The 13,246-nt window shown below is 40.1% G+C and overlaps 1 protein-coding gene across 1 annotated transcript in view; it reads left to right on the top strand.

Moving 5' to 3' along the window:
• syt7a (synaptotagmin VIIa) overlaps positions 1–13,246 on the top strand; it is a 304,956-nt gene that overhangs the window by 290,717 nt on the left and 993 nt on the right. The window lies entirely within an intron of this gene.

Raw genomic sequence — 13,246 nt, 5'->3', positions numbered from 1 at the left:
GAGGGTACTTGGTGATAACATAAGAGTCAAGATGGTCAATTTTAAGTATTGGTAGAAAAAGCTAGACTTAAGAGCTCTGCAGACTGGAATAGATTGTTAAATGAAATCAACCCTGTTTCTCCTGAAGGTAGCATAAAAAGACCTAAAACCAGCAACTGTGCAAAAATCAATAGAAATGAAGAGGTTCTTTTGATTGGCTTTGGAATTGGGTATTTATTGAAAATATAGTAATGGTGACATTTTATCATAGACAGGCCTTAGTGGTGGATCCCAACCTCCACTGCCCACTTTCCCTCTTAAGGCTAATTTACACCAGAACCATTTGTGAGGCGTTTTCAGTTGTCCATCTGATGTCTGTCTTTTGTTACAGATAGAATTCCATTGGAATCAATGCAGCAGTTTAGACTGGTAGCATATAAAGGGCGAATTGTGTCCATAAAATGCAATAGGAGCATTTTTTTTTAATGCTTCAATTCTATTTTTTAGCAATTTTGATATGGCCAATTCCCACCCACCAGACAGGTCTCCCCTATCTCACAACGGCTACCAACCAGGGTCCGCATCTTTCCTCCAAAGTACATGATACCAGCTGACCACATCTTTTTGAATGCTAAGGGGCGACGTAACATACTAGGAGGAAGGTGCTATCCACCTATGTCCGTATGCATGAGCTCACAAACATCCATGATTGGCTAGCATCACTGTAATTGACAGGGAAGAGAGGGTATGCTAACCCTTAATGAGAACACAGGCCAGTTTTGCTCCAGCAACCTCCTGGCCATGGATGGCTGTGGCATCATCGGGATTCAGATGATTTTCTGTTGTATCACTCGGGAGCCCAACTTTATCTATTTGTAATGAGCTGACAGGTTCAACATTATGGGCACTTAGGTTAACGTTGCAGTACCTAGCAAGTTAGCAGTCATTAGCAGTCAAAGACATGCTAAACAGGTTTGCTTCTCGCTCAGTATTGCTGGGTTTCAGTCACGTGACTTTTCTTCGTGGTTTTACCGGAAGTGAAGTAGCTGGTGGTCTAAAGGCTGCCGTAATGCAAACAACTAGTGATAACTTATCAGAGTATGCTCGTAATCTAGAAGCCGCTGCTCGCTTTAGATATATTCAGAAGATTGCTATGTGCAATGGAATCGACCCCTACAGTCTGGGAAAGAAGGATTTGTCATATGATCTTGAAAACTACCCTTCAGTCGAGTTACCTGACATCTCGAACTATCTGGTGTTGCAGACATCCTTCTACACCGCAAAACAGATGAAAGCGTGGAAGAGTATGGAGGCTTACAACTTTTTTTGTATGTGGTTGGGTAAAGGACCTCGCTATCAAGTCACTGCTCAATGAATCCTGTATTGTTTTTGCCCGTGTATGTTTTTTTTTTTTAAAGTTTTTCTTTCACGTCTTTACAACGAAGCGCTGCAAGTTGAAGTGTAAACAAACAACAGTTGGCTTGATTCTCACTTGTGTTGGCTCTTATCTCTCAGGTAAATCATTCACAAAGATCATCAGAAACCCCTTTAAAGACCTGGATCTTAGTTAAACAAGGCGGAGAAGTGATCACGGCGCACTGTAACTGTACGGCTGGGGAAGAATTTTGTCGCGACCTTCATGCATATGGACTTTGTGAGGAGTAAACAAAGAAACAGCACTTTGTGACTAAAAAAAAGTACGATAAAATAACACATAGCAAGAAAAGTATTTGTAAAACACTAAGGACATAGCTGAGAGCGATACTGTATACAAACCTTTCATGAAGTGCAAACTCAAGCGTGCTTCGACTCGGCTCCCTTCGATTTCAGTGAGGGGTTCAAAAGCCACCTTTCTCGATGTCTTTTTGTGAAATCCTGTTTGTTCACCCTTTTTTATTAGTTCACGAGGAACCCTGAAGAAACTTTTCAGTTTCACGGTTTGATCAATTCGAACAACCTAAAACAACGCAAGCGTAAGGCATTTTTCATGCGAGCAATGCACCTTCTCTGTACAAATGCTTTGTCAACTGAGCTTTGGTAGACCACCAGCTAAAGTTTTCAATAACTAATGAGGCGGATGTGATGTCACATGAAACCCAGCAATAGGCGATGTAAAGATAAAGGGCATAATAGACCTAATTACTTGTCACTAAACACAATGTGCAGGCTAGATTTGATTAAAATATAACTTACACTTACCCATTTCTTCAAGACCTGCTCCTTTGTGTCTGAACTGTCACTTTGGACATTTTAGCAGTTTTTCTGAACCTGCTTCAGAAAATCATGCTTCAGAAACGGAGGTAGTGTAAATTGACAAACGCATACACTTACTTACATTTCGGTCACGCTGACGTCTCGCTTGCTGTGTAAATTCTCTTTTAGTTTCACTGTCGTCACTGAATGATTTCTTGTAGTGACTGAATACTGTGCCTTAAGATCATGTTAAGATGACTGAACTGAATGTTTTGAAAAATGGGACTTTAAGAGATGCATACACAATGTGTATTTGTTATGTGGCTTTATAATTGTTATGCCGTGGTGCATATTGGGTTATTTTCAGAAAGATAATCAAGTTAGTGGATGTATGTGCGCATGTGTGTGGGTGGGGGGTGTTGGATATGTTTTTGTGTGGATGGTTTGTGTGTGTGTGACTCTGGGTTCCTGTGGGGTTGGTGGGTAGTTAGCACAGCACTTGTGAGTTCATGCTGCTTTCCGACCATTTGGTGTTCTTGAGTAAGAAAGCTGAGCTCTAATCAATCCACCATTACGCCCATTCACACTTAATGGCAATCCATATCTGTGGAACACATCTCGTTGAGTGCTTGTTTTTGTGGCTTAATGTGGCCTCCACCCTTTGTTGCTTTGGTTCATGAACAATTAGTGAATGAATAAAAGCTTCCCTTCTGATAAGCATTGTTCCTCGTTCCACATTAGCAATAATAAAAGGATTTCATAGCGAAGATCTTTTATTCTGTCCAGCGCAAAATGCTTTCGAGAAGAAGGTCTCATGAGCTGTGCGCATTCTGTATTTCACATCACCGTAAACCTTGTATTGTTGTTTCTCTTTGATTTTCAGAGTGGTTTAAACAAGTAAACACTGCCCGGGTCTGTTTGTGTGTTTCTGTACTATAGCTAATCAAAACACTGCCACTGGTGTGTTCGTTAAACACTGCCTGTGTGACCTTATTAAATACTGCCTATATTGAGCTGATGTCTATTATAGAGCTTTACGAAAAATGTTACTGCCAAGCTTTCTGCAGATGTCTGTACTATTAAAAAAAAAAAGCAAAAAAAAACCCCCCAAAACCCACACATGCAGAGACTTGTGTTGTGAATTGTGTGCATGCAGTTTGTGTGTGTGGGTGCTCTACGGATGGGACGACTGTGAAAAGGTGTCACAATCATTTACACTCTCTACATCATGCTTCTGGATCAACTCTGGGGTGGCAATCTGAGCTTAATATAGTACACACCTTCACAAACACCATTTTATACACAGGGTTAGTCAAAATTATGTTAACACTTAAATGGTAGAAACCAATCAGATCTGTAGTGGAAGTTCATCAATGGTGTACTGCTGCACCATCTGTACTGTAAGTAGACATCTGACGTCACTGTTGGGGTGTCAAAAAAGTAGGGGCCAATTACGCCATCAGCGGTCAAGGCGCACCACACATTCAGGAGAAAAATAATCCATTAGTGTTAACACAATTTTGACTAGGCGGCACGGTGGTGTAGTGGTTAGCGCTGTCGCCTCACAGCAAGAAGGTCCGGGTTCGAGCCCCGTGGCCGGCGAGGGCCTTTCTGTGCGGAGTTTGCATGTTCTCCCCGTGTCCGCGTGGGTTTCCTCCGGGTGCTCCGGTTTCCCCCACAGTCCAAAGACATGCAGGTTAGGTTAACTGGTGACTCTAAATTGAGCGTAGGTGTGAATGTGAGTGTGAATGGTTGTCTGTGTCTGTGTGTCAGCCCTGTGATGACCTGGCGACTTGTCCAGGGTGTACCCTGCCTTTCGCCCGTAGTCAGCTGGGATAGGCTCCAGCTTGCCTGCGACCCTGTAGAACAGGATAAAGCGGCTAGAGATAATGAGATAATTTTGACTAACCCTGTATATATGGTGCATTCTCATTAGTGTCACGGATTTAATTTGATTCTAGTCTTGTAAATTTGGACTTGTGCAGGCAGGATGTGAGATGAACAGACGAGAGAAGTGAGACAGACACCATCTGAGTTATGAGGCAGTTTCTCTACATTTCACACCATTGCATCATACAGAGGGTTTGTGTTGCTGCTGCTTCAGTATGGAGCATGTTAAACTTTATACTACTGTCCGTAAGTGTTAAAGCCTGCTATTTGATTGATTTGCTATGACTTTATTTAACAGAATAAATATTCAGATTAATGTAAACCTTAACGGGGCCGGCTCATCCTTTCCAGAAGTCTCTGCTCCAGGTAGCGAGTCGCCGTTGTCACATCCATGGAAATTGTAATGTGAAAGTGAAGATATTTTGTCAGTCATATTTTACATGATTTTGACAAATCCCTTCTATTTTTGTATGATTATTCTGTTGTAATGGTAAATCTTGTTTATTATTATTATTAAGAAGAAGAATGGTAAAATTATTTTCTAATCTGGTAAAAAATCAGTTGTCAGTCAATCTATATTGAATAATTTATTTTGTTACATCTATTACAAATTTCTGCATATTACAGATGTACTGATAATCTGATTTAACCCAATTCCTGAAAACCGACAGCAAAGCAGTGGGATGTAGCTAAATGTACAGATGTGATTACTATGGTTGTTTTAATAAGCCATTCTTACTAAATAAGAATAGAGATGAGGAGAATTATATTTTAATACACTTAAGCATTATCAGCAATATAAATAATTTGACAATCATAAGGTTTAAGTAAGATTACATGAAAATACGTTTACAACAAATTCCATTCATGTATAAAGGCAACATAATGTTAGCTAAAGCTAATTAACCTCAGTTATTAAAAGGTTGAGCTGTGTGTCTGAACACTTTGACGAGTTAAAGAGTAAATTAACATTATTAAGTGTGGAAATATCTACCATAAGCTTGTATGGACCAAGTGAGGTCACACACATACTTGATTGTAAAAGCTATAATGAGTATTTTTTAAAACAAATAAGCAATTGTTTCCTACATAATTAGCCTTAAGTATATTTTTCCCTCAGGTTGCATACACTGCAAAGAAATGATATCTTAGTAAGTGAAGATACCTGAAGTTATCCTGAGATTATTATATAACAAATATAAGATCATTAAGCCTCTTCCTGGACATACTTGCTAATTTCAAGCTTAACCATTTTCTCATTCTTTTGGCAGATTGTTTTTCTTCTGTCTAGAAATATAGTGTCTTGCAAAAGTATTCATCCCCCTTGGTGTTTGTCCTGTTTTGTCGCATTACAAGCTGGAATTAAAATGAATTTTTGGGGAGGTTAGCACCATTTGATTTACACAACATGCCTACCACTTTAAAGGTGAAAATTGTTTTATTGTGTCACAAACAATAAGATGGAAAAAAAATAGAAATCTGGAGTGTGCAGGTATTCACCCTCAAAGTCCATACTTTGTAGAGCCACCTTTTGTTGCAATTACAGCTGCAAGTCTCTTGGGGTATGTCTATATTAGCTTAGCACATCTAGCCACCAAGATTTTTGCCCATTCCTCAAGGCAAAACTGCTCCAACTCTTTCAAGTTAGATGGGTTGTGTTGGTGTACAGCATTCTTCAAGTTATGCCACAGATTCTCAATTGGGCTGAGGTCTGGGCTTTGAATAGGCCATTCCAAGACATTTAAATGTTTCCCTTTAAACCACTCCAGTGTAGCTTTAGCAGTATGTTTAGGGTCATTGTCCTGCTGGAACGTGAACCTTCGTCGTAGTCTCAAACCTCTGGCCGACTCAAGCAGAGTTTCCTCCAGAATTGCCCTGTATTTAGTGCCGTCCATCTTTCCTTCAGTCCTGACCAGCTTTCCTGTCCCTGCAGATAAAAAATATCCCCACAGCATGATGCTGCCACCACCATGCTTCAGTGTAGGAATGTTGCTGTCAGGGTGTTGGGTTTGTGCCACATTTCCCCTGATGGCCAATAAGTTAAATTTTAGTCTCATCTGACCAGAGAATCTTCTTCCATCTGTTTCTAGAGTCTGCTACATGCTGTTGGGCAAACTCCAAGCTTGTTTTCTTTAAGCAATTACTTTTTTTCTGGCCACTCTTCCATAAAGCCCTGATCTGAGGAGTGTATGGCTTAAAGTGGTCCTATGGACAGATACTCCCATCTCTGCTGTGGATCTTTGCAGCTCCTTCAGTGTTATCGTTGGTGTCTTTGTTGCATCTCTGATTAATACCCTCCTTGCCCGGTCTGTGAGTTTTGGTGGACGGCCTTCTCTTGTCAGGTTTGTAGTGGTGGCATATTCTTTCCATTTTGCTATAATGGATTTAATGGTGCTCCCTGGGATTTTCAAAGTTTGGGATTTTTTTTAATAACCCAACCCTGATCTATACTTCTCCACAATTTTGTCTCTGACCTGTTTGGAGTACTCCTTGGTTCTCATGTTGCTTGCTTAAAGGAACAGTCCACCGTATTTCCATAATGAAATATGCTCTTATCTGAATTGAGACGAGCTGCTCCGTACCTATCCGAGCTTTGCGCGACGTCCCAGTCAGTCAGACGCAGTCAGACGCGCTGTCACTCCATTGATACGGAGCTCAGATATCAATGCGCTGCCGAAGCGCGCAGAAGGTGTTAGTACGCCTGTCATTATAGTGCGGACTTTCCATAGCATAGAAAATCGCTACGTTTCAATTTGTGTAACTGAACTTGTTTCATATCACTGATCATATAAACCTGTGTAAACAGGAAAAACGCGGAAGAGTTTGGTCGCATCTAACTACAGCCCCAAAAAATACCGTTGGCCATGCTGAGCCTAGCTACATTGCTAACAGGAGTGACAGCGCGTCTGACTACGTCTGACTGACTGGGAGGTCGCGCAAAGCTCGGATAGGTACGGAGCAGCTCGTCTCAATTCAGATAAGAGCATATTTCATTATGGAAATACGGTGGACTGTTCCTTTAAGAGTGTTGCAGAGTCAGGGTCCTTCCAGAACAGGCTGATTTATACAGACATCATGTGACAGATCATGTGACACTTTGATTTCACACAGGTTGATCTTAATCAACTAATTATGTGACTTATGAAATGAATTGGTTGGACCAGCGCTTATTTAGGGGTTTCATATGAAAGGGGGTGAATACCTATGCACACTCCAGATTTCTGTTTTTTCATCTTATTATTTGTGTCACAATAAAAAACCATGTGCACCTTTAAAGTTGTAGGCATGTTGTGTAAATCAAATGGTGCTAACCCTCCAAAAATCCATTTTAATTCCAGCTTGTAATGTGACACCACTGGACAAACACCAAGGGGGATGAATACTTTTGCAAGACACTGTAAACACAGCAAAAATGGTCTGCCAGTAGAATAAGAACTCAAGTAAAAATATAAGCTTAAAGGTGCACTATGTAGGATTTGGGGAATCTATTAGCAGAAATGGAATATTGTATCCATGTTTTCATTAGTGTTTAATTGCCTGTAACTACAAATCGTTGTATTCATAAGCTTAGGATGAGCCCTTTATATCTACATAGGGTGCAGGAACATGTCCACGGTGGCCATCATGTTGCACTGCCATGTTCCTACAGTAGCCCAAGACAGGCAAACCTCTCGAGAGCATCTTCCATGTTTCACGTTTTTACAAGCACCAGTGTGACTCTGGAAGGAAGACGAAGAAGAAAGAAAGACGAGAAAGAAGAGGAGTCCGTCTTTGCTGCTGCTGGCTAACAAGTTTGAGAACCTAAATTTTGAGAAATGGAGAATCATACTTATTATTTAGCATGAGCAAAAAGCAAGGGAGCGTGAATGAAAGTATTGGAAGTGACCTGATGGCCACCATGTGTTCTAATACATGCTTGGAAAGGGAGGAGTAAGGGAGGGGAATTCAGTTTGTTGAATCCTACATAGTGAACCTTTTAATAATCTTAATTAACCCCGCCGACAGTAGTCGGAGGGGTTATTATTTTCACCTGTGTCAGTCTGTGTGTGTGTGTATCTGTCTGTCTGTCTGTGTGTCTGCAAGATATCTCAAGAACCAATGGATCGATTTGGACCAAATTTTGTACGTGTTGCCAATCACCCAGGAAGGAAACCATTAAATTTTGGAGGTCAAAGGTCAAGGTCATGGCAGAACTTCGAAATTTTCGCCCAATGTATTTTAATAGGGAAAAGGCGAGGTTTGCACTCGTTAGAGTGTCCCTGTCTAGTTTTGTTTAAAAACAAAATAATAAAGAGAAATGCACTGCAATCCCGCTTTAACAAACTCCTTGGGGGACGTCCAAATAGTTCATTATACTGAAAAGTTTGTAATACTGAAATGGACCTACTTGTCACACCAAACACTCACAGTATATCTGAAATTTTAGGCACATTCTGCTTATCACAAATTTCTCCTTCTAAGTCACTATCGCAGTTCATTGACTGAGTTAAAGGGTCAAGAATGGAGGCGATATTTTCTTCATCTGTTATGGAAATGACTGAGGTTACCAGTGTATCGTTGTCAATGTCCACCGACTGACATGCTATGTTTTCTAAAACATAACCATTCAGTTAATTCATATGTTGCAAATCACTGAAGAGGTCATTTATGTCATGCCGCTGGGCTGGGTGGGGGGTATAAAGACGCCACCGGTACGCTTTAGCTGTATCAGCAGCCATTTTGTTCCTTTATCAATCCTTTGATCACCATTCTCGATAATTGTTAGCGATCGACACCTAAGCGAGATTCATTAAGCCTTTGTTTTTAAATATTTTAAAATATCTTTTTTTTGCAGTGTAAGACTTTTAGTCAGCACTGTCTCCTGCCTGTCTGCTGTCAGTGGCAAAGCTGTCAAGGCATGAGATCGAGTCATGACAAGAGTGAGAGAGAAACGCAGACTCTCGAGAAGGCGATAATTCTCTTCAGACTGCTTTCTTCCTGCCCACGTTTATTCACATTCCTGTCTCCAGACTTTATCCTTCCTTCTTCCTTCCTGTTCTGTTCAAACAGATTGAGCTTTATTAGCAGTAAAAGGCAGCACAGTTTGTGGTGGGATTTGCAGATTATTGTGAAACACTCTGATTTTGGTTGTTTGCCGTGATCTTGCCATGGGGCATGTGTCCCCCCTTCACACACGCACAGAACGACTTGCATCAGATACCAACAATGCATAATATTGTTCTCATTCAGCAGCTTATAGCGCTTATCACCGCTTTGCTCCCACCAGACTCGGTGTCTCTGCAGATCAGGTCTGTAATCCAGTGTCACTCGAGAGAGGGGCTAATAGAGTGCAATGTGTTGGTAGGAGGACTCAGTCAGCCAGGAAGTGTGCTCTGTCAGGTGAAGTGTGTTCAGAGGAACTTATCAGTCTTGATCTCTCTCTCTCTCTCTCTGTCTCTCTCTTTCACTCTGCTTATCTCAGTGTGTGTTGTTCTGGTCCCAGCCTCCTTCTGCTCGCCTTTTCATTGTTTAAAGTGCTGGTTCTTGCGCCGGCTTGGCCACTCCTAGTCAGGGTTTCTGTGCACATTATTTGAAATGAACATAAACAACTACAATAAGTAATAATAGCTGGTCTTTTTCTGTTTACATTTAACTGTTGGTCTGTGTATATCTGTGTATATGTGATAGAGTAGGTGTTCTAATGTTCAGTTTATTTCTTTATAAAGTAACTGGCAAAGGGGCTGCAATAAAGCCCCGAATATTATGGTTTTGAAACTTTTCCTGTAAATAATTGACAAATGAGGAACTCTGTGGTTGTAAAGATGTTTTAATTGCCACTTGTAATTATGATAAAATATTACTAGTGGTTTAGAAATTGATGATGATGATGCGCCCTTCTTGAACAAGGGCATTTGATGTCCACTGTATTTTCATTGGAGGAAGGGTTGAGGGGAACGACTGAGCAGAGATACAAGCGAAGGAGAGGCACAATCTGTGACAGAACACATTAAATCAAATTAAATTAAACACAGTAAATTACCCATAACTCCTCTATATAAGCGGAACAGCGTTAATGACATGATTGTGAGTATTAAAGTCATATCTTTATAACTGCACTAGCAGATGTTTGGAGATAATGTGTAAGGGGTTTTGCTCTCACAGATGAAAGTACACACACACACAAACCCAGACATTTTGCGTGTAGATGACACCCTGTCTGTTTCCTGTATTATGTAGCCCAGCGTGATGATTATAAATGTCAGCAAGCCAGTGTTACGCCTCTATATATTACTGTCTCCTCTACATCATTGCTGCTGTGCTTTGAGTCACTTTCAGACAATAACAATCACCAACAATACTAAATGCAAATTGCAGCCTTCAGCTCCACACAAACTCGCCATGGACGGTGACTACTCTTGTTTGTAGTTTCAAAGTTGATCTATAAGGAATGTGCCAATAGCTGTTTCCATTAACATGCTTAATGCACAATTTGAAACTATAAACTTAAAAAAAAAAAGAGTTATGGAAACGTGAGTTAAAAAAAAACTTTATCAATTTTTATTTTGCAATTTTCTGGCAATTTGATAAAGCGATATTTTGCAAAATTGAAATGGAAACACATTTTTGCCATTTAAGTCACATATGACATGAAAGGCAAATGGAAACGAAACTTTCTGAAAAAAAAAGCTCTCTGTAAGAACTATCGTGAGAGGAGATAGCTTTAATTGCATAACATCACTGAATGGAAACAGACCATTTGTACACTGTAAACCCGAATAAGTTGAGTTTACTTAAAAAAATTGAGGAAAGTGGTTGCCTTAAAAAAAATAAGTAATTATTAATGATTGAATTGAGTACCTTAAACGTACAATCTTCTGGTAAGTTTAAGGTACTCAATTCAATCATTAATAATTACTTATTTTTTTTAAGGCAACCACTTTCCTCAATTTTTTTAAGTAAACTCAACTTATTCGGGTTTACAGTGTAATTGTGTTTTGTCTAATTATGTTACAAACCTCACTTCTGTTTTGTGCAAAAACTCCAGTGGAAATCTGGCTAATAAATTTATTTGCATTCTTGCAACCTTCCCAGACGCTTAGCTAGTTTTTAAACACGTGTAAGGATATGAAGAAAAGTGTACCTTTCTAAGGTGGCTGGTGGCTGTTTTTTTTAAGTGAATACAATCTGGATATGAGGGAGACAAAAAAAGAAAGTGGCAGCGCTGACAAAATGTCAGAAAGGTTTCTTGTCATGCTGGCCTTACACTAAATGACTTTTCAAGCAATTTCTTTGCTGCAGACAAATTTCCAGTGTCAGAATAAAATCATGAGAGTTTTGCTAGAGATGCAGCGCGCTCCAGCCGTCTCGATCGCTTGGTGTAAGGTGGTCAGGATAGCTGTCTGAAGTCAGTCCTTTTTTTGTCTTGACATTTAAAAAAAACCCTTTAATATTATCATATGTTTTTAGTCTTGGCTCATGCAAATAGTGACCGAAACATCGTCAACAACCTATAGAGCTTATTCAGTCATGTGACTTATATAATATACCAACCACTGTCCGGCCACATTGGCTGTAATAACATTAACAAAATGGCGACTCCGATGCAAATCCACACTTCACTTTCCATTAATTAACTCACAAAATGGATGTAAAATGCAAATAAAGATATATACAAAAGTGGGCTTTGGTACTAGAGACCCATATCCAGTCCCTGCAACAATGACGACTGCTTTAGACAGAAGCAGTTTATTAGGTTATCTTTAAAAAGCACAGATACTTAAAGTGAGACGGCCTTCGATTTCATAAAATTGGTGAAATTTAGTTCCCTCTGAAATTTGTTCATTGTGATATATGTTTATTTCTGTAATATCTAAAAGAATCAGGCCATTCTGTGGCTGGGAAGTTATTTAATTTGAGGGGATTCCTGAGCAAATAATGTGCATGAAATTGCTCACTTCACGCAGTCAAGCAGACAGAGGAAGTTCGTGTGCGCATGCGCAGGTTTATCATCTTCTTCTTTTTCATCTTTTGGGTTTTACGGCAGCTGGCATCCACAGTGTTGCATTACTGCCATCTACAGGTTTACCTTGACCGTGCACTGACAGTTACATCATTCTGTCGCTAAACGAACAGCTGATCACACCGAGGTGCTCGCTGACCGCCGATAATTGTTAGTTTGGTCCTGCGTTTCCTTTCCTTCACAACATAACATCTTTTCTTTTCGGTTTCTGTTACTGTAGTCAGACTTTCACGTTTCATTCACATCCGCTATTGTTCTCTCCCATTTCAAATTTGTATCCCACAATGCCTTGCGCGAACGGGGAAAGCCCATCAGGTGATGCATGACGTAGTATCTTGAATTGGGTCATGGTGAAGCAGGAAAAAATAGCGGAGAATTTAGGGCCACATGGCTCTAAATTCATTAATTGTTCTATTTAATGATGGTTCCCATGTACCGTTATCAGCCTCCGATACCACACATTTAACAGCCAATATCCATTTATTCCAGTGTTCAGGAAGTGTAGGAAATCTATAAAACGACAGCTAGGGATCTTTTGCTTGATTATTTGTCCATCCAAATGCCAAACAACCAATTGTCCTTGTGAATTTCAGCTATATTAGATGGGTCTGTATACCATCCAAAATGGCAGTGTTGACATTTTGACCTAGCAATAATGTATGCATGACATCATGTGAATAGGGTCTTTCCTTGACTTGCAAGTGACGGCAAAGCAAAATAGAAACCTGGATGTCGGCCATGTTGGTGGATATACAAATGTGGGGTCAAGCAACATTCCATACAAAACAGTCACACGTGCGCAACTCTCTTTGTTTTTCCATTGCTTTAAGCGTTCTTTTAGCTATGCCATATCTTTGTGCTGTATATGGTTGTGGTCACAACAGTACTCGTGACCATGACATGTTCCGATTTTTTAGAATTCCATCTGTGATTCAGAAACAGGGCAAGGAAACTCTGAGGCTTAGTATGGAGAGGAAACGAGCACGGCTGAACAACATCGGCAGGGCTGATCTAACAGAGACTAAAACCAAAACAGCTTGTGTTTGCAGTAATCATTTTATCTCCGGTGAGATTCAAAAGCTTTCTCGATAATATGGAAGAATTTTATTTCATGATGCTAGAACTTTGCTATAAAATGAGTGTTCTCTTGTCATGGTTCACTCGGTTGTTGTTATAATTTTAACA

The sequence above is a fragment of the Neoarius graeffei genome, chromosome 2, assembly GCF_027579695.1.
Source record: "Neoarius graeffei isolate fNeoGra1 chromosome 2, fNeoGra1.pri, whole genome shotgun sequence".
Classification (NCBI taxonomy): Eukaryota; Metazoa; Chordata; class Actinopteri; order Siluriformes; family Ariidae; genus Neoarius; species Neoarius graeffei.
The sequence above is the reverse complement of the archived record's forward strand: the minus strand, read 5'-3'. Positions and strand labels throughout refer to the sequence as shown.